This window comes from Lepidochelys kempii, chromosome 9, assembly GCF_965140265.1.
Source record: "Lepidochelys kempii isolate rLepKem1 chromosome 9, rLepKem1.hap2, whole genome shotgun sequence".
In the NCBI taxonomy this organism is placed as follows: domain Eukaryota; kingdom Metazoa; phylum Chordata; order Testudines; family Cheloniidae; genus Lepidochelys; species Lepidochelys kempii.
In genome coordinates this window covers 88,586,545-88,612,674 of record NC_133264.1, presented here as the reverse complement: position 1 = coordinate 88,612,674, position 26,130 = coordinate 88,586,545, and positions in this window count along the sequence as shown.

Sequence of the window (26,130 nt, the reverse complement as noted above, 5' to 3'; positions counted from 1 at the left end):
GAAATTTTGTATAAAAAACCAAACAAACAAAACCTAAATTTCCTTTGAAAAATATATTTTTAATAAAAAAACAAAATATTTTAGTTTTTCAAAAAATAAATTATTGGTTATTCTAAAAATATTGGTCTCCAAGACCAAAATATTTTTTTTACTGATAACTGAAATATTTTCAGTTTTCAGAAAACAAAAAAAATGGTTTTTAATTTTTCCCAAAAAACCTTTATGGAAATGAATTTTTTTGTGGAAAATGTTTGCCAAGTCATTTTTCACTCATTTTCAAGTCATTTTTCACTTGGGTCTGATTTTCAATGGTTCAGCAAGCAAGGCTGGATTAAGGCAACGTGGGGCATCAGCTACACCACAACATGGTTCCCCCCGGTTGCCATGGTTGCCCATGCAGCCCTGCCAGCCACTTGGAGTGACATGGGCCTGGGGCTCCTCTCCTTCCAGAAGTGGTGGCGGCAGGGGTTCTTCCCTCATTGGGTGCAACAAGGGCAGCGTAGGTCACCTTTTCCATCCAGGAGAGGCAGGGGCGACAGCATGGAAGTCTCCAGTAATTACTTCAGTAACCCGCGTCTATCTGCAAGGATGTGAGGGCTTGTACTGCTTAACTCTTCCCTGCCTGCTACACAGGGACCCTAACTGGGGCATGGATCTAACACTACATTGAGCTGCAGGCTGTGGTTCATATCCATCAGCTCTATTGTTCCAGGTGGCCTGCAGATTAAAGCAGAAACCACTGTACCAGTTACACCCACATCATACTTTAGAACATTTCTTAGCTACCACAAGGGCTCAAAACTTCCACTAATATTTTTAATGGAATACTGAGGACTTTGGGATCTGGGGTATGGCATGAGTTACAGTCCCTCCATCTTAATCCAGCCCTGGCAAAAGGGGAAGGGGGAGAACAAGCAACATGCACCAAATATAAGTTTAAGTGGCAAAACCTTTAATTCTCTGTTGAAGAATCCATTTTGAACAATTTTTCAGCTTGTATCTTTGTTTGGTGCTATGTACAATGGTTATTTATGCTTTAAGACACATTCTGTCAAAGCAAAGTCATTAATATGATCTGCAGTCCTCCCTCCCCCCTCCCACACACACACAATTTCTCTGCTCTATAGAGACTTCCTATCTTGTCAAGTTATAGGATAGTTTAAAGATGTGAAAAAACATCCAAACAGACAAGTGGAGACTACTAATCTCATTCTGCTTGCGACCTACAAGATTTGAACCCAGGTCTCCAGAAGTAAAACAAAAGTTTTGAGAACAAGTCACCCCCATGGCTCATTTTTCAGTTAATCTTAATTACTGCACTAGTAATGGTAACAAGAAAACTGCTCCCTTCATCTCAGCGTCTAGTTAAGTACTCTTTACCACAAATTACTAAAGCCATGTGTGCTAAAGCTTTCCCAATTGTAAAAAGAAAATCAATATTCATTTGACATTTGCAACTGGTACAAACACTAGGTGGAAATTCAGTGATTTTTTTGCTGCTGTCAGCACATCTCTAAAACAGAGCTTTGATAAGCAGAAATGCAGGTAATGGCAAAAAACGAACACCACACCCTTGGAGAAAATTGGCATTTGGGCATTCTCAGAAAAAATTGCTTCCAGGAGGCTTTGGGCACAAAACTCCTGATCCAAATTAAAGCAAATATTGGATTTGTAAAAATCAAGATTGGATTTAACAGTCACAAGGAGTAATTTTGAAACATTGAGTATTGCATTCGAACAGTAGTCTTTTGTTTTTTCCATGGGAATATATGGGTCAGACAGGTTCAGGCCTGAGGCAGTGCAACTGTAATTCTTATGGCTGGAGCACAGAACTGGGCGTCTGGAGACTCAGGTTCAATTTCCAGTTTGGCCAAGACTTCCTGTTGACCTTGGGCAAGTACTTCAATTCTGCACCATAGTTTTTCTGTGTAAAATTCTCAAGTGTCTAAGTGACTTCGGAGTCTGAATCCTGTTTTCAAAGCCACCCTAATTCACTAGGCTTTAGCATGTAGGTGCTTTTGAGAATTGAACTCAGGCTCCAAAGTCATTTAGGTAGGTTTGAAAATTTTACTGCTCATTTGTAAAATGGAAATGTTTCTGTAGCTCATCTGCACACTGTGGAACTTAATTTCCCAATATTCGCAAAATATTTATAAATCTCTGAGTGCAAGATGTTATTGAATCCATGGTAGAGGTGGATAATGAGCTACAAAGTTAGGATCTAGATCTGAACTTGCCCACAGTTCTAGATGTCTTTGGATCTGGGATTTTGGTTCAGTCCATTACAAAGATCAGGGGCAGCTGTAAAGTGTTTTTTATTATTCTTTTATCAGTTATTTATTAATTTACAACCATTTAGAACAGAGATAAAGTAAAGACAAAATAAACAGTCAGTATTTGAAAAAATAAGGCAATATTTAAAAAAAAATCAAAATCCCCCATTAGTATTTATCATAAAACTTAGAGTCCTGTCCTGCAAGGGCACAAAGAACCTGATCCATCACTGTATGTAATAAAATGTATCACTTTAAGCATTTGAGTAGTCCTGTTAACTTTATAGTATATGCTCCATTCAAGCCCATGGGTAGCCCCTTTGAAGTTAATGGAACTACTCCAATCCTTAAAGTTAAGCATGTGCTTAAGTGTGTTGTGGGATTGGGGCCCAAGTGTCTTGAATTGCCACTGATCCTAGTGAAACTTGAGAAAGCCCAGCTTCTATTGGGATTGGGCCTTTATGGGTATTAGAAGCTAAAGCCCAAGCAGAAATTCCATCAAAACTCATCTTCTTTTCCCAAGTATTTGAAAACGTGGGATGAGGGAAAAGGGTTTTACATTTTGCCCGTAGTTGACATGGGCTGGGGGATATGAGAGAAGGAGAAATATGTTAAGTGAAAGCCCATGTAGTGGAAAGGCTGATCTATCAGTTTTCTTTATAATATCACATGATAAAAATCTGAAGTTTAAAAAATATCCTCCTCGCACTCTTAAGATGATTTTGGGTATAGGGCCAATAACCAAGACATACATTGGAACCAGATGGGAACTACCCTCGTGTTTATAGGTGTTTGGATCTGCAGTTCTGATTTAGCCCATTGCAAAGAGAGGTGCTGCTTGTGAAGTTTGGCTCTGAATCCAAATTCTTTTTGAAGCTCCCTAATGTTCACATCTGGTGGTTTGGTTCAGTCTCGTGTCCAATTTTAAGAACAATTTTTCAAAAAGATATTCTCATGGGAAGATTAAAACATGATGGTTCTTCAAACAAACTTAGTGTGAAGTTTTCAGTATCCCACACTACTGGCTAACTGACAGGTGACATTCCTTACTATAAACAAATAGTCATATATAGATTCTAGTAGTAAGATGATTCATACATTTCTTGCTCATCTCCGTGCTGTTTGCCGCCTACAGAATAATAGGAAGTACTATATCTCCTACAGAAATCTGTACATGTTCTTACATATAGATAGGTAAATAACCCAGATTTATACAGTATAAAACAGTTTTGGGGGGGAGGGACAGCTCAGTGGTTTGAGCATTGGCCTGCTAAACCCAGGGTTGAGAGTTCAATCCTTGAGGGGGCCATTTAGGGATCTGGGGCAAAAACTTGTGGATTGGTCCTGCTTTAAGCAGGGGGTTGGACTAGATGACCTCCTGAGGTCCCTTCCAACCCTGATATTCTATGAAATACCTGTTTATGGTTCTATGAAAGTTTGAAGTCAATAGCATTTCAATAAATCTAGTGAAACTCTTAATTTGACTCAGTTAAATTTAAGAACTTTAACAGTAACAATCTTCAGATTTAATTCTCATGTTTAAAAATTGGTTGTTATGCCATTTATGTTTTGAAGATCAAATTATTTCAGACTTCTAAAATAAGCAGAGTAACTTATTCAACAGAAAGTAAGCTTTTTATAAAGCTGAAAGACTTCTGGATTGATTTACAGTGATTAAGGTTGTTTATGTAATTTTCTTCTTGGCAATGTGTTGCTCTAATTTCAGTTGTCTAAAATGGTACATAATGGAGAAAAATGAATGCATAATGAATATATAGGGCCAAATTTCTCATGTGTAACTGAGACCAGAATATAAAACATTACATATTACTATTTTCTGTGTACATCATACAGTTAGCTTAGTGCATTTATGCTGCAGTTTTCAACTGGGACAAAAATAAAAAGAAATCTTTATATTTGAGTTGCCCTTTTATCCTAAAATGTATGGTTTTGGATGCATAGCTCATTAAGTAGTGTTCCCATTATTATGTGAACAACCACCATTTTTAAAGACAACTCCCAAATTAATATTTTAATATTTATTAATGGAATACATGAAGACTGCATGACATTTAGTCAGTGATTCGCCCTGTACCAGCATCAGGAATAATCTAATATAATGACAAAAAGCTCTTCCAAAGGCTAAAGTGATTCAGCTGACAAACTGGCAATTACTTTCAAAGACTCTTCAAGCCTGTCTTTAAATAAAACATTTGTTAAAACATTCTGCTTTGTGCCTCGTGTCACCTGTAGCAAGATAAATGCTACATTATATTCCATCAGTTACTTTCAATTAAAGATATTTTAGAACATGTTGATGTAATTGGAAGTCATATGTTGTTTTAGATTTTAGAACTGTGAAATCTCATTTCTGTGGTAACTATTGGACACTAGCTAACAAAATAGGTACATTATTAAACAGTGTAAGGCGACTGGATTTTTTTATGCATTCATTTAGAAGCCTACATTCCATGATTTGCTTCACGATCACCATAGATCATGACTAAGTAGTATTAACATGGTGACATAGGGAGCCAGATTTTGATGCCCTTACTCATCATAGAATAACAGAGTTGGAAGGGATCTCTGGAGGCCATCTAGTCTAACCCCCTGCCCAGAGCAGGACCAATCCCAACGAAAACATCCCAGCCAGGGCTTTGTCAAGCCTGACCTTAAAAACTTCTAAGGAAGGGGATTCCACCACCTCCCTAGGTAACGCATTCCAGTATTTCACCACCCTCCTAGTAAAAAAAATTTTCCTAATATCCAACCTAAACCTCCCCCACTGCAACTTGAGACCATTACTCCTTGTCCTGTCATCTTGGGCCTGATTCTCTGTTGCCCTGCACCTTGTGTAGCCATTGACACCAGTGCAAATTAGATGAAAAATACTACCATGCTGATTTGGGAGCTATTTACACCACAGCAAAATAGATGAAAAATGCTACACAGGGCAATAGAGAATCAGTCCCATTGAGTGTCACCTTACTCCACAAGTTCTCCCATTGACTTCAAAGTGACTACTTCTGTGTTTTAAGTCAGTGTAAGGGTATCATGGTCTGCCCCTAGAAATTGCCATAGAATCAGAGAGATTAATCCAGCTATTTCAATCCTCCATTCCCACTGACAATCTATCCCTTTCTTAGGTAATGTGTTTAGGCACTGCAGACATGGCCTCTCAGCTCCAAAGTCAAAAACAAGACGTGCGTTCAAATTACATCAACACACTCAGCAATATGTTTGTTTCAAATTACTTGATGGCCTATAATACAGTGTTCGTTAAAATTAATGAAAGATGTATGGCTAAATTCCCTGAACTGCTTTGAAAATCTCAATCTAAATGCCTTAGTCAGACAATAGGCCAGATTCATCTCTGTCTTTAAAAAGAGTTATAGTAGGAGAAGATATGGCTCAGTGGGACCTCAAGCATAAGAGACAAAATTCTGGCCCCATTGCAGTCAATGGGACATTTGCTATTGATTTCAGTGAGGTCAGGATGTCACTCAAAGTGAGCAAGAGTGGGGGTTTTTGTGTGCATTTTATACCTTGAGACATGACGATTTGATAATCATTGCCATTTTTATTCTATTGAAATGGAGGCGCCATTCTTTTAAAAACATATGCAAAAGAATTTAATTGTTCACACATCTATATACAGCGCATCTGTATAAAGTGAGTGTAAAATGCCATCACATCAAAATTTTCCACTCATGTGACATCTACTTTGTGTGCAGGATTGAAGCCAGTGGAGAATCAGGCCTGGTATCTTTATCCATGTATATGTGCAATCAGGAAGGCTGTGATTGGTACAACCAGAACAAAGTTGAAGGAGTCTTGAGGTTTTCCTCCCTCTCCTCTTCTTACAAAAGGTCTACAATTCATTTGGGGCTATGGCAGCTTTCTCATGAAAGACTAGCATAAAGACACCACTTTTTCAGTGTTGCCAGGTCTCTCTCTTTTCCCAGAGAGCTGACATATCCTGACTTGGGACACAAATAGCATCTGAGAAAACCCCAACAAATTGAAGTTGCTGTGATGAACAGATGTTAAATAATACATGGAGAGATGCCATTAGAGAAAATGGAACATTTATAGTTCAGGGAAAAGGTGTCTCAATTCAAGATCCAATATGAGCTTAGAAAGCAGTGATTTTGCTGAATTCTGGTAGTTTAGAACAAACGTGTGAGTGCTTGAAAACGCTGGAACAAAATTTCACTACAGTAAAAAACAAAAACAAAACCTCTGTTAAATCCTTTGAAAACCTTTGTTGAATTAATCCCTCATGCCAATATTTGCTAGAGAAGAAATGGGATGATGAATTTTTTTCTTCCCTAGGGATTTTGCAGAAGAGGTTAGATGGTCTCAAATTACTTTACTCGTATTTACAGATTTCTTTCTGGTTAATTTATAATCTCTATAGATCCCACACTCTTGGTGCACCAGAGTCCTTGAACAGTGTTTAGCCATGCTCAAGATTGATTACGGTAATGTGTTTGCAATCCTATATTCAGCTACCATTAAGAAGTGTGGTGCCAAAATAATTTATTAGTCTTCCTATGGCATGTTGAATAATTTATACAATTGTTTCTCTGATGGGGAGAAGCCTCAGATGGCCTTAATATGCTGGAAACAATAGGTAGTATCTAAACAAGTGAGTTCTGGGTAACAGAATGTTGGATAGCTCACTAAGAACAACTCCATAACTTATTTATAACTTGTTCATTGTTAATCAAGAAAGGAATTACTTCAGGACAACAAAACCATTCCTACTGTCATCTGAAATATAAAATATATATGATACCCAGTAATAGAGCATTGAAACTCATAAGCAAATTAATTGTGAGCTGTGAAGGAAAAGCAACCCAAAACACCTCAAAAACACCACCGTTAAGATGCATTCAATCCAAACCTAACCATATAAATTTATTCATGTGACCACCACATAATTTTATTCATATGACTATCCTTCCCTCATACTGCCATTCTTTTTTTGTCTGTTCTCTCTGGTGGCTTTAATATCTACAATTCCATTATAATACCTTTGGGCTCTGTATAGGCAATAAATAATAATAATTCAAACCAGCTGTCTCAGAAATGAGAGCTTCTGAAATGCCACTGGTCGTATGGCATTATAAGTCTCTCATTTGAGTCTTATTAAATGCCGCCTTTTTTAAGACCTGTCAGCTGCCTTCAGGGTCGCTGTCCATGAGGTGTGGTTGCCACGTCTGTGACTCCTGGCAGAAGCAGAATAATTTCTTAGGAAAAAATGGATGGAATCACTAAGAGATCCCAGAATGCAGGAAGGGGCAGTGGATTGTGTCCCCCAAAAGCTCTGCCATGTGAGGTTCCAGGTGACTTGGTCTACCTATTTCTCTCCTTTCCTATTCAATATGTACATTGGGCCATTAGGACCTAGAGAAGAGTGGCTGAATGATTTACCATGGCAATCGGAGATGAGAGTGTGGAGCAGGGGTGGCTTGCTGAGATTCAATCTAGATAATACTGAGATGATGCTCATACACTGGAGAGAACAGTGGCTCCACTAGCCACTTGTTATCCAAGTATTCAACCTGGAGTTTGTGTTGGATCTCCTGATGCTGACGGATGCCCTGCTAGCACCAGTTGCCAGGAGTGCTTATTAGCATTTGTTTCTGTCAAGAAGAGTGCAGATTCAGCCCTAGCCGTGCTAATCTATGTCTTTGTCACCTGGAGGTTGGATTACTGGGTTGTGTTCTGCATAGGGTTACTTGAAAATGGCAGCTGGTGCAGAAGGCAGCTGCCTACTGAGCTGGGACTTCTCATAGGAAGCACTGTGCACCTAAGCTATGTAACCTCTGCTGGCTTCGATGAAGTGAATTTTAAAATGGTGGTTTTGACCTATAAAGCCCTGAATGTTGTAGGCCCTTCCTACCCTAGCGTTCACCTCTTGCCTGTGTGATTCCATTAAACTGTAGTGTGAGGGGTCATCAAATCCAGAACTTTTTTTCCCCATGGTCCAGCACCTAGATTTATCTCAGGGCAAGTCTCATGGGCTATCTGTTTTCTAGGCTCTTGCATAGGCACTAACAGAATTGACTAACAGTCCACTTGAAACTGCTGGTTCTTAAAGGCACCATACTAATATAACTGAACTATATGTTACTTAGTGTACCTGGGCACTTATCAAAAAAGCTGTGGTTGCAACATACACAATTCCTGAAATAGGAATTGTGGCAGGGTAGACTAGATCCGGATGCCCCCGGCTGGCCCTGCGTCAAACTGCCCCAGAATAGAGCAGAGAGAGGTCCTCCAGGCAGCCTAGAGTGGCTGCAGAGCAACAGCCAATCAGAGGGGCTGAGGGAGTAGCCAATCCGGGGCTAGAAGGGCCCTATATAAGACAAGCAGCAGTTACTGTGTGGAGCTCAAGCAGTGAAGGGTTGGAAGAGCAGCAGTACTGCAGATAGCTCACGGTGAAGAGCTCACTGCTGGCAGGACTGAAGCCCAGGAAAGGCTGCTGAAGACCGGGTGTCTGGCTGGTGGGAAGAGTTGCAGGACCAGTGGAAAGTCAGTGTGGGCAGGCTAAGTACCAGGGGGACTGAGGCACAGAGCCTGGCCAGTCCAGCAAGAGTACTGAGATGAGACCCGCTGGTCTGGTTGAAGACTGAGCCCAGAGAGACCTGCTGAAACACCCCATCTTGGTACCCACAGTTGTTGCCCTGCCCCCACTGGGTGGTTGAAGAAGGCAGTGCCTCTGGGAGACGCCTCAGAGCTACAGCCCCATACCAGGGCCGTGATGAGAACTTGCACTGTATACCCTGGAAGGTCGTGTATATGGCTCAGCCAGAGGGCTGAGCTGCTGAAGACTTGCTGAAAGAACATTGGCCAGGGGGGCACTCATGAGAGGTGGGTGCCACCCTGATGTATGACAAAAAACAAAAGCAGGTTCACATCCAACCGAGAAAAGGGGGCCGTCCACAAGAGGTGGGTACCGCCCAATGGAAAGAACTGTGTTTGCAGGCACTATCGGACAGAGAAAGGGGTGCTCGCAAGAGGCTGGTGCTGACCCCATTACAGGAATTTAAGAATCTATTTAGGCCATTTCTGTTTTAAAGGAACTGTTATTCAGTGGAATTCACCCTGCAGGACATATGGCATTCTACGGCTCTGGACTCACCAGGCTGCTGTTCAGCATTCATGTGAGCATGCAGCTATCTTTAAGATAAATTCAAGTGCCCTTGCACATTTCCAACCCATCTTTAAGAATAAATAAAACACTTATGCTGAGCTAATGTAGCTTATCAGGAAACTAGCTCTGACTGTTGGGAAGAATTCCTGATAGAGAGGGGCTTGCATGACTTAAGCCGGGGATCCTCAGTCACCATTTTGAGTCCAGACTGGGGGACTAGATCTTCAGCTGGTGTAAATCAGCAAACATGGATATGGTCCTGAGTCACTAATGTATGAAAATCATTGTATTTACTTATCTAGAGGAAATTAATTAGTGGTCTGTAGACAATGGAAACCACCATCACAATTGTTACCAGTGATGGCACAGCATCATCCATTAGGCTAAGGGTTTGGAAAATTAACTACCATATGCTCCTTAAAGGTAATTCTCCAGCTCAAGCTTTTGGTCGGTGATGTACAGATGCTTGCACGTTGCCTGCCTAAAGCTGACACCTTCCTTACTTAGAGTAACATAAATGACAACAATATCGTTCTCTTGTAATTGCTGTTTGTTGGAGTTTCGTTGAAGAGAAAAGTCTCTCATTCTCAAGCTGCTAACCGAAAGCACCTTTGATTTCTCTCCCCTCCCTATTTCTCTGAAATTTATGGTAATTTTTATACTAAAATCTAATGTTTCTTATCAAAAAGTTTTTCTTCTAAGCAGTGTTCAAGAAAGAGAATAATACATTAGGGAAATTCAGTGGAGAGTGCTAGAAGCTTTGGAATTTTGCCATCAAGACAAAACATACTAAACCATCAAAGAGCCCAGATGTAAAAGACAGTGCTCAGGAGGAAAACTTCTGTCTGTTCTGTTGCTTTCAATGAATCTTATTATGGTTTTATATAGTAACATTGCAGCCCCCAAAGGCTGTGCTTATTGCAAGACTTTGGATATGCTGCAACAATGGGATGTTTTATGTGTAAGTGTTTTGAATCATCTGGAAAGAGCAAAGGGGCAGCTTGTTAAAATCGCAAGGGTATGTTTAACAATGGTCATACGGTGGTACTAACAACACACTGGACAGTTTGAGACAGATATATCCTATAAGACATCTTAAGGAAATTTAAGGTCACGTCAAATACATTTCAAAGGGAGCAAACAACCAAACTGCACCTAAGGTGCTGCAACAATGTGGTTGGTGGTTTAATAAACGTCCGTGACAGAATAGTCCAACTGTAGGCAATCGAGGCAGAGGGGTACAAATCATTCTAAACTCCAGATACCATAAAATATGGAATAACTAACTGCATTTCTTCCTATTCACAATGGAATCAATCTATATATAATTTTTAAAAAACCCTCTCTACACTTGCAACACACCAAGCTGAACAATTATTTATATATCCTGCAATAACCAAGTAAGAATGTAATTTCTCACAGATATCATCCCAATACTCCCTTATTGCTAGCAGTGATAGTAGTCTATTGATCATGCATGACTCATGCAGGGGAACCTGCTAAAATATAATTCTGCATGAGAACCTTCCCACTGAATATACACTAGCACAAAAATCTGCCATTTTGGTATTTTTATATAGGCCTTGAAAATTCCAGCTGAAAGTGCAAGAGGAAAATAACTGATCATGATATCAGTCGATTCTTAGGGCACGTCTATGCTGCAATCCAAGGGGTGATTTCAGCTCCGGTTGGCATACCTGCACTCACTTTAATTCAGCTAGCGTGGCTAAAAATAGCAATAAAGACATGGTGGTATAGGATTCAGTGTGGGCTGTACAATCTAACCCAGAACTTTGGGTACGTAGTTTACTCCTGGGGGAATTCTGCAGGGCTGCGCATCTGCAGAAAATGCCCCCCACAGAATTCCTGTGCTTCCCTGCAGAAAACGGTAGGGAACCCACGTGGGAGGTGGTAGGAGTGGAGGAATGGATGACCATGGATGCAGTGTTTTGGGGGGTGGATTCCCCCCCCCAAACAGAGGCAAGGCGTGGGGGGCACACGGGGTTACGTGCCACTGCCCGCCCCCCCCCATTTCTGCAAGTGAAGAGCTGCCCAGGTGAAGGAGGCTGTGTTTGGGCTCTGCTGAGTCTGCAGCTGAACACTGCCTCCTTGGTCCTAGTGCCAGTCACACTCCCTTTCTGTTAGCTGGGAGCCTTCCTGGTTTTTGTGTAAGAATGAGTGCCTGTGGTGGAGCTGGGTGAGGGAGGAGGGAATGAGTGAAGGGGGGAGTTGGGGAGAAGAGGCAGACACACCCACCCCACGCTGAGCCCCAACCACCCTCACCTGAATCTCCTGCAGAGTCCCATTGCCCCTGTACCTGGAACTCCCCAACTAGCCCCTGTTCATCCAGATCTCTGCACCCAGATTGCCCCACACAGAAGCCTCTCACCCCACACACTAAGCCCCTCCACACTTGGATCCTGCTGGGCTGAGCCTGCCCAACCACACCTAATGCACCTAGCACAGAGGGGCAAGGCCCCAGGGTGTTTCTGGGGCAGGCCGAGCCTGTGTCAGGGTTGGGCGCAGCCCCATTGCTGAGTCCCTGTACCGGGGGATATGGGGTTTCAGGGAGCTCTCCCACCTCAGTGCAGCCAGTGACCTGTATTCCCCACTGCCATGCTGGAACCACATTTATTTACTGACAAATAAAATTTCTAGAATTTTAAAATATTGTGTGCCTAATTTCTGTTTTTTGGCGCAGAATTCCCTCAGGAGTAATACTTGCACAGCTGTTGCCACCACGTCTTACCTGCTACTTCGAGCCATGCTAGCTAGATGAAAGCTAGCACGTGTATGCCTACCTGAACTGTAGTCACATCTTCTGCTGCATGTAGATTTACTCTGAGTCCTTTTCAAATATTTTATTTCTCAGGAAAGAGCTTCCTGTAAAAGCAACAAAGCGTGGAGAATTTGGGATTTGCTATCAGTACTGTGTGCAGATCCGCCAAACAAAATGCTCTGTTTAATATTGCTCATCACTAATTTTTTCTGCATGATGATTGAAGCATGACCAGTATCTGAGGGCGAAGCAAACTAGATCTATAGCTGTGTGGTCCAAGCCTATCAAAAAATAGTGCTGAGCCCCAGCAGCCAAGCAATTTTTCGGAATATCAACAGAAATCAGCGGTTCCAGCTCCCTAGACCTACACTCTCTGTATGTCTGTGTAGCATCACCTGTAACAGCAAATAGCTGTGTTCACGCATGAGGGTGCATTCAAAACAGGCAGAGATATTGTGCTGAACTCATCTGACACTGAAAATGGACAGTTTTTATTACATGCCACATCTTGCTGAGTTGTCAGGCAATGATAATGAAGTAAGCCCTGCTGAAATCACTCACCATGAGAAACAGCATACATTACTTTGGGAAATATATCTGAAAGGTCATCCTGCTGCAGTACACTCCGTAGGAAAAATGGCTTTCCAGCTATTCACTCTATAGAACAAGTAAAAGAAAGGAGTGTGGCAATATTATGTATCTGCTTTATTTAAAAAATAACACACGGAGGGTTCCCCTCTCCCAAGCTCCTCTCACACACAATAGATCACTGTGCTTTTGAATGAGGCCCCCATTTGGGCAAATCCTCTTCAGAGGATATAAGAAATGGGCAGATTTCATGACACCTCGTGTGCAGACATCGGCTATTTCAGTGGATCTCAACCTTTCCAGACTACTGTACCCCTGAGCTCCTCTGGCGGAAGCATGTAACTTAGCTGTGTGGGGCCCTGGGCAGTTGCCCTGCTTACCACCCCCTAAAGCTAGCCCTGCACTTGCAACCCCCTAGGCTGAAAATTGGGAAATTATTGAAGATAAAAATATCAAATGGATAGTAATAAAGAATCATTTTATTCTCACAAAGTACCAAACAAAAGCTTTAATGTACTTGCTTTTAAACTGTTGACAGTGTTTTCTGTAGGATGTAGCAACAAACCTCACAATAACTTGAATACTAAGGAAACGATAATCAGTTTTGCCATTTTTCCTATTCGTTTAATGGTGAAAAGGAAATGCATTTGCCCAAACATCTAATTTTAAACTAAAACAAGGTTCAAATAACTCTAGTTTATTTTATTTTTTTCCTATTTGTAATGAGAGCGGTGTCCAGAACTCTTGGAGACTTGCAAGATGCAGGTACAAACAACCACACATTCTCTTAACTGTACTATATCTCCAACTATAATTAGTATTTTTAAAATAACAAGGAGTCCGGTGGCACCTTAAAGACTAACAGATTTATTTGCCCAAATAAATCTGTTAGTCTTTAAGGTGCTACCGGACTCCTTGTTGTTTTTGTGGATACAGACTTACACAGCTACCCCCTGATATTTTTAAAATGAAGCTTAAGGTAACAAGAACATCAACCTGTGTGTACTTGACTTTGCTTCTTTTTTTGTTTTGGCCCTTGTCCAGCAATTGGATCTTTGTTGGAGGACCCCTGTACACGATTGCAAGATCAAAGTTTTTCTGGGTAATTTGTGTCTGTGAGGTTAGTAATACCAATAAGATATTAGAGTTAAAAGAGTGAAATTACTGCTGCTTTTTTGTCAGACTCTGGTGCCTACTGCATTCAGTGCAGTGGCACATTTGAATGTCTTGCTGTGAGTTAAACATCATTTTGCTACTGACAGATCATCTCTACAAAGGATACTTCCCTGCTGTCTGACTGCTTGTGAACACAGCTGTGGAGAGAGTCAGAACAGGCTATCATAAGCTCCCAGTGAAATTGGTTAAATAAATATGGCTTCACATCGAGCGTAAGATTTTGATAAACAGGAGCCCAGACCATTTAGATGTAGAACTCGATAATGCATTTTCAGCCAAACTTGTATTTTTCTCTGTTTATTCTAAAATCAATGTTTCATGTGATTAATTCTGACCTTAATGATATTTTTTTCTCTTTCAATGTGCCCTTCTGCAAGTAGGAAGGACAGGACAATGAGCTAGAGTCAAGTACACAAAGTCAAATAATTGAGCAATTATTAAGAGAAAAATAATCAGTAAATACTCTAAAATTCTATGCCATTAGAAACATTTGAGTCTTGAGTAGGCCGTAAGTGATGATTATTATTTCATGGATTTATCTGAGGACAAAATGATGTTGAGATTACAGGTTGGGAAATTGCTCAGTTGAATCATTCTTTTATCACATTAACAGTGATAGCAATGTTTTTATTTTTTGTGTAAGTGGCCCTTGAAATTTGTGTATGTGTAATTTCCTTAACAATTATATATATTGTTACCCAAATATAAGTAAGTTATGGCTTTGTGTGTGGGGGTGTGTGTGTGTGAGAGAGAGCGAGAGAGAATATACACATCTCTAATATGGAAATATACATTTATTCATGTAACATTAATGTAATTTGCTCTGCCAAAAGTATCTGAAGAAATGTTGTGGCAGACCTCTCCAGGTCATGGCACCAATTTCATGCTTTACAAAGCCTTCATGTTTAAACCTCTCAGATAATCCAAATAAAACCATGAATTTGTTCACATTAATTAAACATGTAAACTAAATGCTGCATTATGAATGCACTTATATCTTTTCATTTCCATGCTATAAAAAGGCATGAGGAATAAAAGAGATGTGTTGTGAAGGGGAAAGAATTAGGAAATACTTTGAAGGTTTAAATAAAACATTCCTGTATATTTAATTGTTACGTATATGCTTACAATGATTACAATGTGCTTAAAAGAAAGAGAAATGCCAATCATACATAAGAGAAACAATATTTCCAATAACCCATTCAGAACTCACAAACAGGCAGGTTAAATAATTCCTTATTTCAATACACCTATCTAAATGTCAACACACAGCAATTAATTTCAGATTTAAGTACAGCAAACCCATCAAATTTTGTGTTTGGGGTTTAACTCACTTATTACTTCCCTAAAACTGTGATTTTTATTAGAATGCTGGAAGATGCAAGAACAGAAGTGCCGTTTTAAAGGTTTACACCAAAATTTTCCAGTGATATGGTCGAATGGGTAAAACATCTTTTTCCATTTTGCTTTACTATGTAGAGGTTTAAACTAAACCATGGTACCACCTATGGGCAGATTAACTGGGTAAGACCAAGGGCATGTCTACACTTACCTCCGGAGCGATCGATCCAGCAGGGGTCGATTTATTGCATCTAGTGAAAACGCAAGAAATTGACCGCCAAGCGCTCTCCCGTCAACACCAGTACTGCACTGGAGCGAGAGGCACAGGTGGAGTCGACGGGGGAGCATCAGCAGTCAACTTACCGCAGTGAAGACACCGCAGTAAGTCAATCTAAGTACGTCGACTTCAGCTACAGAGTAACAGCCATGTTAGTCTGTATTCGCAAAAAGAAAAGGAGTACTTGTGGCACCTTAGAGACTAACCAATTTATTTGAGCATAAGCTTTCGTTAGCATCCGATGAAGTGAGCTGTAGCTCACGAAAGCTTATGCTCAAATAAATTGGTTAGACTCTAAGGTGCCACAAGTACTCCTTTTCTTTTTGACTTCAGCTGTGTTATTCACGTAGCTGAAGTTGCATAACTTAGATTGTTTCCTTCACCACCCCACCACCCCTCAGTGTAGACCAGGCCCCAAGGCTTTTGTCCCTTTCACCTCACTCTCTCTGCTGAGGATGACAACTATATCACGTTGTTCATTGGCTTTCATAATGGGGACAGAATATGAATTGGGCTAAGACCAATGACTTCATCCATTCATCCAGTGACTGCTCAGTGGCCTACTTTAAATAAATGTTGGTGGGTTTCGGTCCATTTCCTTGTCGGCAGGAATCTGCCAAGGAAGGAATGCATCATGGAGACTTAATTAATCTCCCAGATACATGTGCTCACTTCATGTCAGGTAGAGATGATTGAAAATTTTAGAAAAAAGTTTTTGTTGGAAAGAGGGTGTTTCACAGAAAACTATTTCATTTGACAAAGTGTTTTTGTTTTGAACTGAACATTTTAGAGGGAAAATATAATTATTTTGGTGTTTTTTGAAATTTTTCATTTCAAATTGTGGGAAAATTTGACCATGAGTTGGAAAAGTAGGCTTTTCCACACATTCTTGATTATTTTTTTAAATTTTCCCACAAGAAAAGTATTATTTCTTGATGGAAACATTTAAATTGGGGGCATTTCCAGTAAAAATGCCCAGTTTCTGTCTAGGAGTAATGTTGTGGATTGAGGAATTTTATTTGGATACTGTGTGAGGAGCCTGTGAGAAATAACTGTGGCAAAGAAGTTAGTAGGATTCGAAAAAGGATCAAACATTGTCTGCAGAGACACTAAATAGGAAAATAATTAGACATGCTGACCCATATGCCTCAGGACACAATTCAGTTGCTACCTGTTGTGGGTAAAGAAAAAAATTAGGAAAATATGGAATTTGGGCATGGCAAATGGACTACAGTGGAAGTGCGTGCAATGTTATTTATCCATGTTGGTCCCAGGATATTAGAGAGACAAGGTGGGTGAGGTAATAATTTTTTTTATTGGACCTGCTTGTGGATCTGAAGAAGAGCTCTGTGTAAGCTCGAAAGCTTCTCTCTCTCACCAACAGAAGTGGGTCTAATAAAAGATATTTCCTCAACCCAGCTTGTCTCTCTTCAGTGGAGGTGGTCTTTTCTGGGCGGGGCTGAGGCATGGCATGTATTGCTGTCTATGCGTCTATCAGTAAACAGAATGGTATCTGTAGATAAGCATCTTTGACCAGTACTATGGAAAAACTGACAGAAATGGTACATCACAGTTAACCCCCACTATACTGGATTTATGTGTACACAAAAATATTGGATATTCGGTCCATATTTTTATTACATTGTAAAACTAGGTGGTAGAGTTAGTTTGTGCAACAATTAAAATACCTTAATTTAGTGCTGAGCTATGATTAGGGCCCTACCAAATTCATGGCCCCGAAAAATGCATCCCAGACTGTGAAATCTGGTCTCCCTCCGTGAAATCTGGTATTTTATGTACTTTTACCCAATAAAATACTGATTTCATGGGGGAGACCAGCATTTCTCAAATTGGGGGTCCTGACCCAAGAGGGAGTTGCAGGGGGGTTGCAAAGTTATTTTAGGGGGGTCACGGTATTGCCACCCTTACTTCTATGCTGCCTTCAGAGCTGGGTGGCCGGAGAGCGGCAGCTGCTGGCCGGGAACCCACCTCTGAAGGCAGTGTCCCGCCAGCAGCAGCACAGAAGTAAGGGTGGCAACACCGTACTATGCCACCCTTACTTCTGCACTGCTGCTGGCAGAAGCAACTAGCAGCAGCCAGAAGTCAGGATAGCAGTACCGCAATCCCCCCTACAATAACCTTGCAACCTGCCACTCCTTTTTGGGGCAGGACCCCTACAATTACACCACCATGAAATTTCAGATTTAAATAGCTGAAATAATGAAATTTACTATTTTAAAAATCCTATGACCATGAAATTGACCAACATGGATGGTGAATTTGGTAAGGCCCTAGCTATGATGGGAATGGAGATGCTGGGAGTCACCTGAAGAGTGCTTGGAGGGAGTCAATGTGAATTCTCTGCAATAAGAACATATGTCAAATAAACTAAAGAGTAAAGTTTTTAAGACCATGACTAGGCCAGCGATGACATTGTAGGCTGGAATACTGGCCAATGAAGACAGGAAAACAACTACTACTTCACACTGTCAAATGCTTAGATGGATGCTGGGTAAGATGATAGCTCAGAAGCTGTGTAATGAAACGGCATGAGCCATGATGCAGGTGCCCCCGTCATGCAAAAGCCAAAGGAGTACCAAATGAGATGGTTGGGTCATGTGACACAATGAGATACATCATATGTTTGTTAAAGAGTATACGACCTCGGGTTATGGGACAAAGAGCATAAAGAAGACCCGGAAAAAGGTGGTTTGAGACATTGAAGGAGAGCATGAAGAAGGTTGGTGTCCGCTTGGAAGACACACTCGACAGGAATGCTAGGAGATGAAGAGCAAGAGCTGCTGACCCAGACCAACGGTAAAAGATGAAAGCAAAGAAGAGGATTTTTAGTATATTGTTATAAAAATATTCTTGGTGAAATGCTGAGTCTTTATGGCCCAATCCTGCAACTTCTTACATGTAAGCAGAATGCTGCATGGAGCCCCACTGTGGTCAATGGGGCTCTGCATGAGAGCAGCAGTAGCCCCATGCAATAATTTTCAGGATCAAGGCCCAAATATAGAGAGTAGTAATATTTGCTTTTAATTGCAATATAATACTTAGGGCAAAATACTGTCCTGTCTTCTACAGGTAAATTGTTATAGAGGAACCTTTCTGCTAACCCTGCGGAACACTCATGACAGAGCAAAGAGGGATACAGAAACAGTACCCCCTTAAGAATTAGGTGTGGGGTCTGCCAGCATTCCTGGGGGGTGGGAGTAAGGTCTTTGTGTGAATGAGGGTATCATTTGTGTGTACTAAGGCAATGGGGGGGATGCATTCTGCTCATTTTTAGAGCATCAATAAGGAATTATATGGGGTGTGTTGCCCCTCCTGAGCTCTTGCACTCTTCCACTTAGTCTTTCCACTCCCCAACTCCATGCCTCTTGCTCTAAGGGCAGAATTTTGCCCTTAACTTTCATTTTTTCCTCTTACAAAATATTGCAGAAAATGCTAAGGGGATGGAGCTACTCTGAGTGTTTGCAAATGATACTTGTTGCTAGAGAAACTACTTAAATTGTATCCAGGAACTGAGGGCACTTGTCTTATAGCATCAGGTGAGGGGCTATTACTTGAAATAAAGTATCTCAAATCTAGTTCTCAAAATGGAATTATTTTAAAGACTTGCAGGATTCTTGATCTAGATGAGTAAAGTATGTGCACATTCATATACTTGCATCACATAGCTATATAGATTTCAGGTAGCTAGGGAGAGAGGGTTATTTAAAGAGGCCTCTCTTTTCAGTCCCCAGAAAGTAATACACCCTTGCAACCTGTTTCATGCTGCTCCTTTTCTCTGTTGATTCCAGCTCCCGTACTGTTGCTCCTCTGACTCCTGCCCTGTGTTTATTTGAAATGTGGTGCTTACCCTAAATATGCCTTCCCTTTTATCTGTCTGGTCATGGTCCTTTTGTTCTCCCTTGCACTGATTCTCAGACAGTAGGATGATACATTAAGGTTTTAGTCTTGGGTAAGATAAACAAAACAATGTATTTATGAGACTGCAGGGCAACAGAACATAGGCTCTAATTCAGTTTTCCATTCCAGTGCAAAACTCACCTTGGTCACAACCCTACATCCCTAGTGTTCCCAATGTACCATATGAAGCCTACTGAAGCCAGCTTGTATTTTTCCAGAGTAAGGACAATAGGACTGAATCCATGAGGTTTTTGTGACACATTTTTTGCTATGAAGGACTGTGCACTTTACCTATCTGCTTGGAATACTGGCATTCTTCTGCATATCAAAGCCCGTTTTCTCTTTGGTTTCTGACCCTAGATCAGCCTCCTTAATTCAGACACTCTAGTTTTGTACTCATGGCCAGGGACACTGTACTCTTCCACATTCTCCATCACCTAAATATGAACTCATCCAGAATATTGACAGTATTCTTGTTTCCTAGAGCCAATAGTATTATTTGTTCTGAATATAGATAGCTGTTACCTTTGATGCCATCTTGGCCAAATTTCAACTTCGGGCAACTTCTGCTGCCTAAATTGCCCTTATAAGAGTTACCATTGACTTCAATGGGAAGAGAGTTCAGATAGTGCTGAGTGTTTCTGAGAATCTTACTCTAAAACCTTTGCTTCCATACTCTCGTTTCTCACACCTTTTATTCTTCCTCACTCTGTAATAGAGTGTGAGAAGAGGTGTTTGCACCAGAAGTCCAGAATGCAGGTGTATTTTTGAGCCCATGTTGTCCAGTATCAGTGTGTTCTGTGAGCATTCAGCCCTAGAAATATGGAGTTTTGCACACTAACTATATTCACACTGGAATTAGAACTAGACTTGTGGAAATGCAGAATTACTAACATGTCAGTCCAGCAACTTCTTTCTGCTGGCAATGAATACTGATTACCTTCTCCACACCAAGCAATTCATCCATACAGTACCACTTAGTTAAAACATATCTGAACTGAAATGCAAAACTCTTCGGACTATAATACTAAAGGAGCACCCTCAGATAGTTCAGGCTGCAAATGGTGGGGATTTTTTGGTTTTTTTTTAAATATGGGATGGGGATCACCGAAAATGTATCATCTGAATATAAATATTTTTCTTGAACTATAGCAAGTTTTCCAGCTTCCCTGCAATTCTGGCTCTTTGAGAGTAAAGGCAGCCCCTTTCTGGGAAGCCATGATTCAGCAGGAAGTACTCCTTTTCTTCATTCAGAGAAGTAATTTTCCCTTCGCCCTTCAAACATGGAATAGTTCAACTGACACTGAAGAAATACATCAATTGTAGTTGAATTCAGAACCCCTGGGTTCTATTCCCAGATTGCCACTAGTCTGCTGGGTGACCTTGGGCAAGTTACTTCACCTCTCTGTACATCTGTACCTCCATTTCCCCATCAGTAAAATAACAACAATGAGACTTACCTCCCTTTGTAAAGTGATTTGAGAGCTACTGGTGAAAAACACTGTATAAGAGCTAGGTGGTGGTGGTGGTGATATTATTATTTATTACTACAACTGCCTAATGTCAAATCTTCCAATCCTGAGCAAGCTCAAAGAGAAGCTAGCCAAATGCCATCTAATGGAAGCTAATATTCTAGACTCAACACAACCTGTAATCAGGCCAGGACAAGGGACTGAAATTGGTTTAGAGATTGGATGATGATTAGTTCTAATTGTAACTATCCTAGAGGAATTCTTAGGTGAGAGTCTCCTGGTTTATGGCAAGGATTTTATTCAAACCTTTCCTGGCCTTTGTTCCTCTATAATTTTCTGAAAGGATTTTTTGTTTGCCTTAAACCACCAGCATCAAATAAAGCAATAATTTTCATTCAGAAAACAACATGTCTGTAGCTAAGGATAAAGAAGTAAATCAGTGGAATGCTTTAAAACTTAAACATTTTTGACATTTAAGCATTCTTTTGAGCTTATGAAGAGACGTTTGGGGATGAGGGCTGGTTCTAGTTTGCTGGCTGTGTGAGGCTACCTATTAAAGGTGGTACAGAGAAAAAGGGAAGAAATGACAAATGATGGAACACGTACTTCTAGGATATGAATTGCTATATTCTACATCAGTGGTTCCCAAACTTGTTCCGCTGCTTCTGCAGGGAAAGCCCCTGGCGGGCCGGGCTGGTTTGTTTACCTGCTGCGTCCGCAGGTTCAGCCAATCGCGGCTCCCAGTGGCTGCGGTTCACTGCTCCAGGCCAATGGGAGCTGCTGGAAGCAGCGCAGGCCAAGAGACGTACTGGCCGCCGCTTCCAGCAGCTCCCATTGGCTGGGAGCAGCAAACTGTGGTCACTGGGAGCCGCAATTGGCTGAACCTGCGGATGCAGCAGGTAAACAAACCAGCCCGGCCCACCAGGGGCTTTCCCTGCAGAAACAGCGGAAAAAGTTTGGGAACCGCTGCTCTACATAAAAAATAAACACCAATACTGAAAACATGGCCTTACTCTTCCATGGTCCTACATAAACTCTTGTAGATAGATTACCTCTGTGGACTAAATACAGTGATGCATATAAATCTAGGCTGGCTAAAGCACTAAGAAAATCCCAGATACAGCAAACTCTGTTAAGACAAGTATCAGAAGGGTAGCCCTGTTAGTCTGGATCTGTAAAAGCGACAGAGTCCTGTGGCATCTTATAGACTAACAGACATATTGGAGCATAAGCTTTCGTGGGTGAATACCCACTTTGTCAGATGCATGTCATGCATCCGAGGAAGTGGGTATTCACCCACGAAAGCTCATGCTCCAATACATCTGTTAGTCTATAAGGTGCCACAGAACTCTTTGCTGCTCTAAGACAGAGGCTCACACTGATGTGTTTATGAGAATAGTTGTTATAATAATTAATGCTAAATGAAAAGTTTTCGAAGGGAAATAAAAACTCATGCATCCAGGCTTAAGCCAGTCTCTAACTATTAGAGAGCAGAATGGAGCCTTCTTGCTGGGGTTGGAGGGTGGGTAATCTCACATCTGTCCACTGTGGGGTTGCATCTTCCTCAGACATATCATGTACTGGCCACTGACAATGACAGGCTACTGGACTAGATGGACCATGGGTCTGATCCAGTCTGGCAGCTCCTATGTAGAACACGGTAGTTAAGAGATTATTTGTATCCAGGGAGGGAAGCAAGGCAGTGGTGAGAGAAAGATGTGGTAACTGAAGTGATTTGGAGGCAGATGAGGGATCGCAGTTGGAGAGTAAAACACTGACTAGCCTTTTTTGATGGAACAGCCTCTGAGATAGCAAATATGTATGACCAACCCTTTTTGTCATTAATCAAACGAGTATCTGCTGTAAGGGCAAGACTCAGCCCAGTGCAGAGGATCCATGCAAGACCCTCTGTACTACTCAAGCCCAGCACTGAGGATTAAAGAGTGGAAGGACTTTTTCTTGGGCCCTATGATATGAGGTGAAGTCACCCTAACAAAGAGGGCTCCATTCCCCAGTGGAAACAACTAATTTGTGTATTTCATCAGCTGTCTAGTTTGGTTCCTTGTAAAACTAAAGCTGTGACAGTATGAATTAAAATCCCCACAGTTCCTCACAAGCAGAGGGGCTTTATTCTGGAAGGCTTTGTCCGTGCCAACGGTGGAGCAGAATGAAAATAACCAATATGCGTATGTTTTAAAGTGAAGACAAGTCAGCTAAGATAATGAGCCTAGGTGAGCTTAATTAAAATCAATAGTGAATGTAAAAGTGAGAAAACAAATTATGGCAGCAAGTAAAACAGCAACAAAAAATGCTACTGTAGACATTTTAAAAACCAGTCCAAGAGAGCCACCACAGAAGTGTGAGAGAGAATATTGCAAGGGACACCCCCACAAAACTTCTAACAACTGAATATGATACAGAGAGATGTAAAACAAGTTTGGTTACTTAAAGATTGTCATTGGCAGGAAATGAAATGTATGTCATAATATCTCTTGCCTTCTTTCTCACCGAAGAGCCAATTCTGCCCTAACACAAGTGGGTCCCAGTCTCAGTGGCTTCAGTAGATGATGTGCCTACTTACGTTGGGTCTGAATTTTGTCTTATTTGTTCAGTCACAGGAACACCTGTATGAAGCTATTGGTTTCTCCTTCAGATGTTTTGTGCAGCAAAATCAGAGAAACTCGTGGCAAATGAAACCTGATAATGTTCCTCATATACTGTAAGCTGATGAAAAGCTTTGACTTACCTGCTTTAGCTATAGCCAGATTTCCAGTCAAACCAAGACTGCATTCAGACCTCACATATATCTTCAGTCTTGAGCTGACAATATATGAACAATATGTCTATAAAGAGGACTTTTCTAAAACCAAGTTTTATATTCCTTTCTCTCTGATTCTGATCATTAGTTTGCTTACGACAAGTCATTCCCTTTGAAAATCTTCAGTGACAAGCATTTAGCTAAGGTGCTTATGCCAAGATTCAAGCTGTTAAAAGTCAGTGTCAATCAACTAAAGGTGAGTCTGCTACTTCTACTTATCTCCCTTTACAATTTATTTCTTCAGGACCATCACTCCATCCCTGGAGTTTATTCCGCCATGCTTCTTCTAGATAGAGGAAGACGTATGTGTAATACTGTTTGGCACATCTTAAATTCTTCCATCAGTGCATTTCTGAGGGCTGCAGAACCATTTAAGATTCTCTGTTAAGGTTCCAGTTCAGATGTTCTTTATGACAGGTTTAAAATTAAATCCATATTCCTCAGAATGCTGAAACACGATCAGTCCGTTGGGATGGGCAGTCCTACTGCTGGATGGGCATGCAGTGGGATTCTGCAAATTAAGTGGACCCTTTTTTTAAAAAAAATCATAGAATCATAGAATCATAGAATATCAGGGTTGGAAGGGACCCCAGAAGGTCATCTAGTCCAACCCCCTGCTCGAAGCAGGACCAATTCCCAGTTAAATCATCCCAGCCAGGGCTTTGTCAAGCCTGACCTTAAAAACCTCTAAGGAAGGAGATTCTACCACCTCCCTAGGTAACGCATTCCAGTGTTTCACCACCCTCTTAGTGAAAAAGTTTTTCCTAATATCCAATCTAAACCTCCCCCACTGCAACTTGAGACCATTACTCCTCGTTCTATCATCCGCTACCATTGAGAACAGTCTAGAGCCATCCTCTTTGGAACCCCCTTTCAGGTAGTTGAAAGCAGCTATCAAATCCCCCCTCATTCTTCTCTTCTGCAGGCTAAATAATCCCAGCTCCCTCAGCCTCTCCTCATAACTCATGTGTTCCAGTTCCCTAATCATTTTTGTTGCCCTTTGCTGGACTCTCTCCAATTTATCCACATCCTTCTTGAAGTGTGGGGCCCAAAACTGGACACAGTACTCCAGATGAGGCCTCACCAATGTCGAATAGAGGGGAACGATCACGTCCCTCGATCTGCTCGCTGTGCCCCTACTTATACATCCCAAAATGCCATTGGCCTTCTTGGCAACAAGGGCACACTGCTGACTCATCTCCAGCTTCTCGTCCACTGTCACCCCTAGGTCCTTTTCCGCAGAACTGCTGCCTAGCCATTCGGTCCCTAGTCTGTAGCTGTGCATTGGGTTCTTCCGTCCTAAGTGCAGGACCCTGCACTTATCCTTATTGAACCTCATCAGATTTCTTTTGGCCCAATCCTCCAATTTGTCTAGGTCCTTCTGTATCCTATCCCTCCCCTCCAGCGTATCTACCACTCCTCCCAGTTTAGTATCATCCGCAAATTTGCTGAGAGTGCAATCCACACCATCCTCCAGATCATTTATGAAGATATTGAACAAAACCGGCCCCAGGACCGACCCTTGGGGCACTCCACTCGATACCGGCTGCCAACTAGACATGGAGCCATTGATCACTACCCGTTGAGCCCGACAATCTTGCCAGCTTTCTACCCACCTTATAGTGCATTCATCCAGACCATACTTCCTTAACTTGCTGACAAGAATACTGTGGGAGACCGTGTCAAAAGCTTTGCTAAAGTCTAGAAACAATACATCCACTGCTTTCCCTTCATCCACAGAACCAGTAATCTCATCATAAAAAGGCGATTAGATTAGTCAGGCATGACTTTCCCTTGGTGAATCCATGCTGGCTGTTCCTGATCACTTTCCTCTCATGCAAGTGCTTCAGGATTGATTCTTTGAGGACCTGCTCCATGATTTTTCCAGGGACTGAGGTGAGGATGACTGGCCTGTAGTTCCCAGGATCCTCCTTCTTCCCTTTTTTAAAGATTGGCACTACATTAGCCTTTTTCCAGTCATCCGGGACTTCCCCAGTTCGCCACGAGTTTTCAAAGATAATGGCCAATGGCTCTGCAATCTGCAATCTTCTTTCTCTAAATTCTGAGAAGTTAGTCGTATTCACTGAAGCCCTTTAACAGTTTTCCTTAGAGACAAAAAACACTTTTGCTTCTCAATCAGACTTCAAGTTTGTTCAGGTGAAATAGACTTACATGAGGCCTTTTCAGTGTCACTCTGTTGCAATAATTAAGTCAACTGTATTTTTTCTGTCTTGTGCTGTCTCTCTCTCTCACACATAAATTGCTCAACATTTTTGTTTTCATTTTTCTCTCTCAAAAAAAAAATCCCTAAGTCAGATTGTAA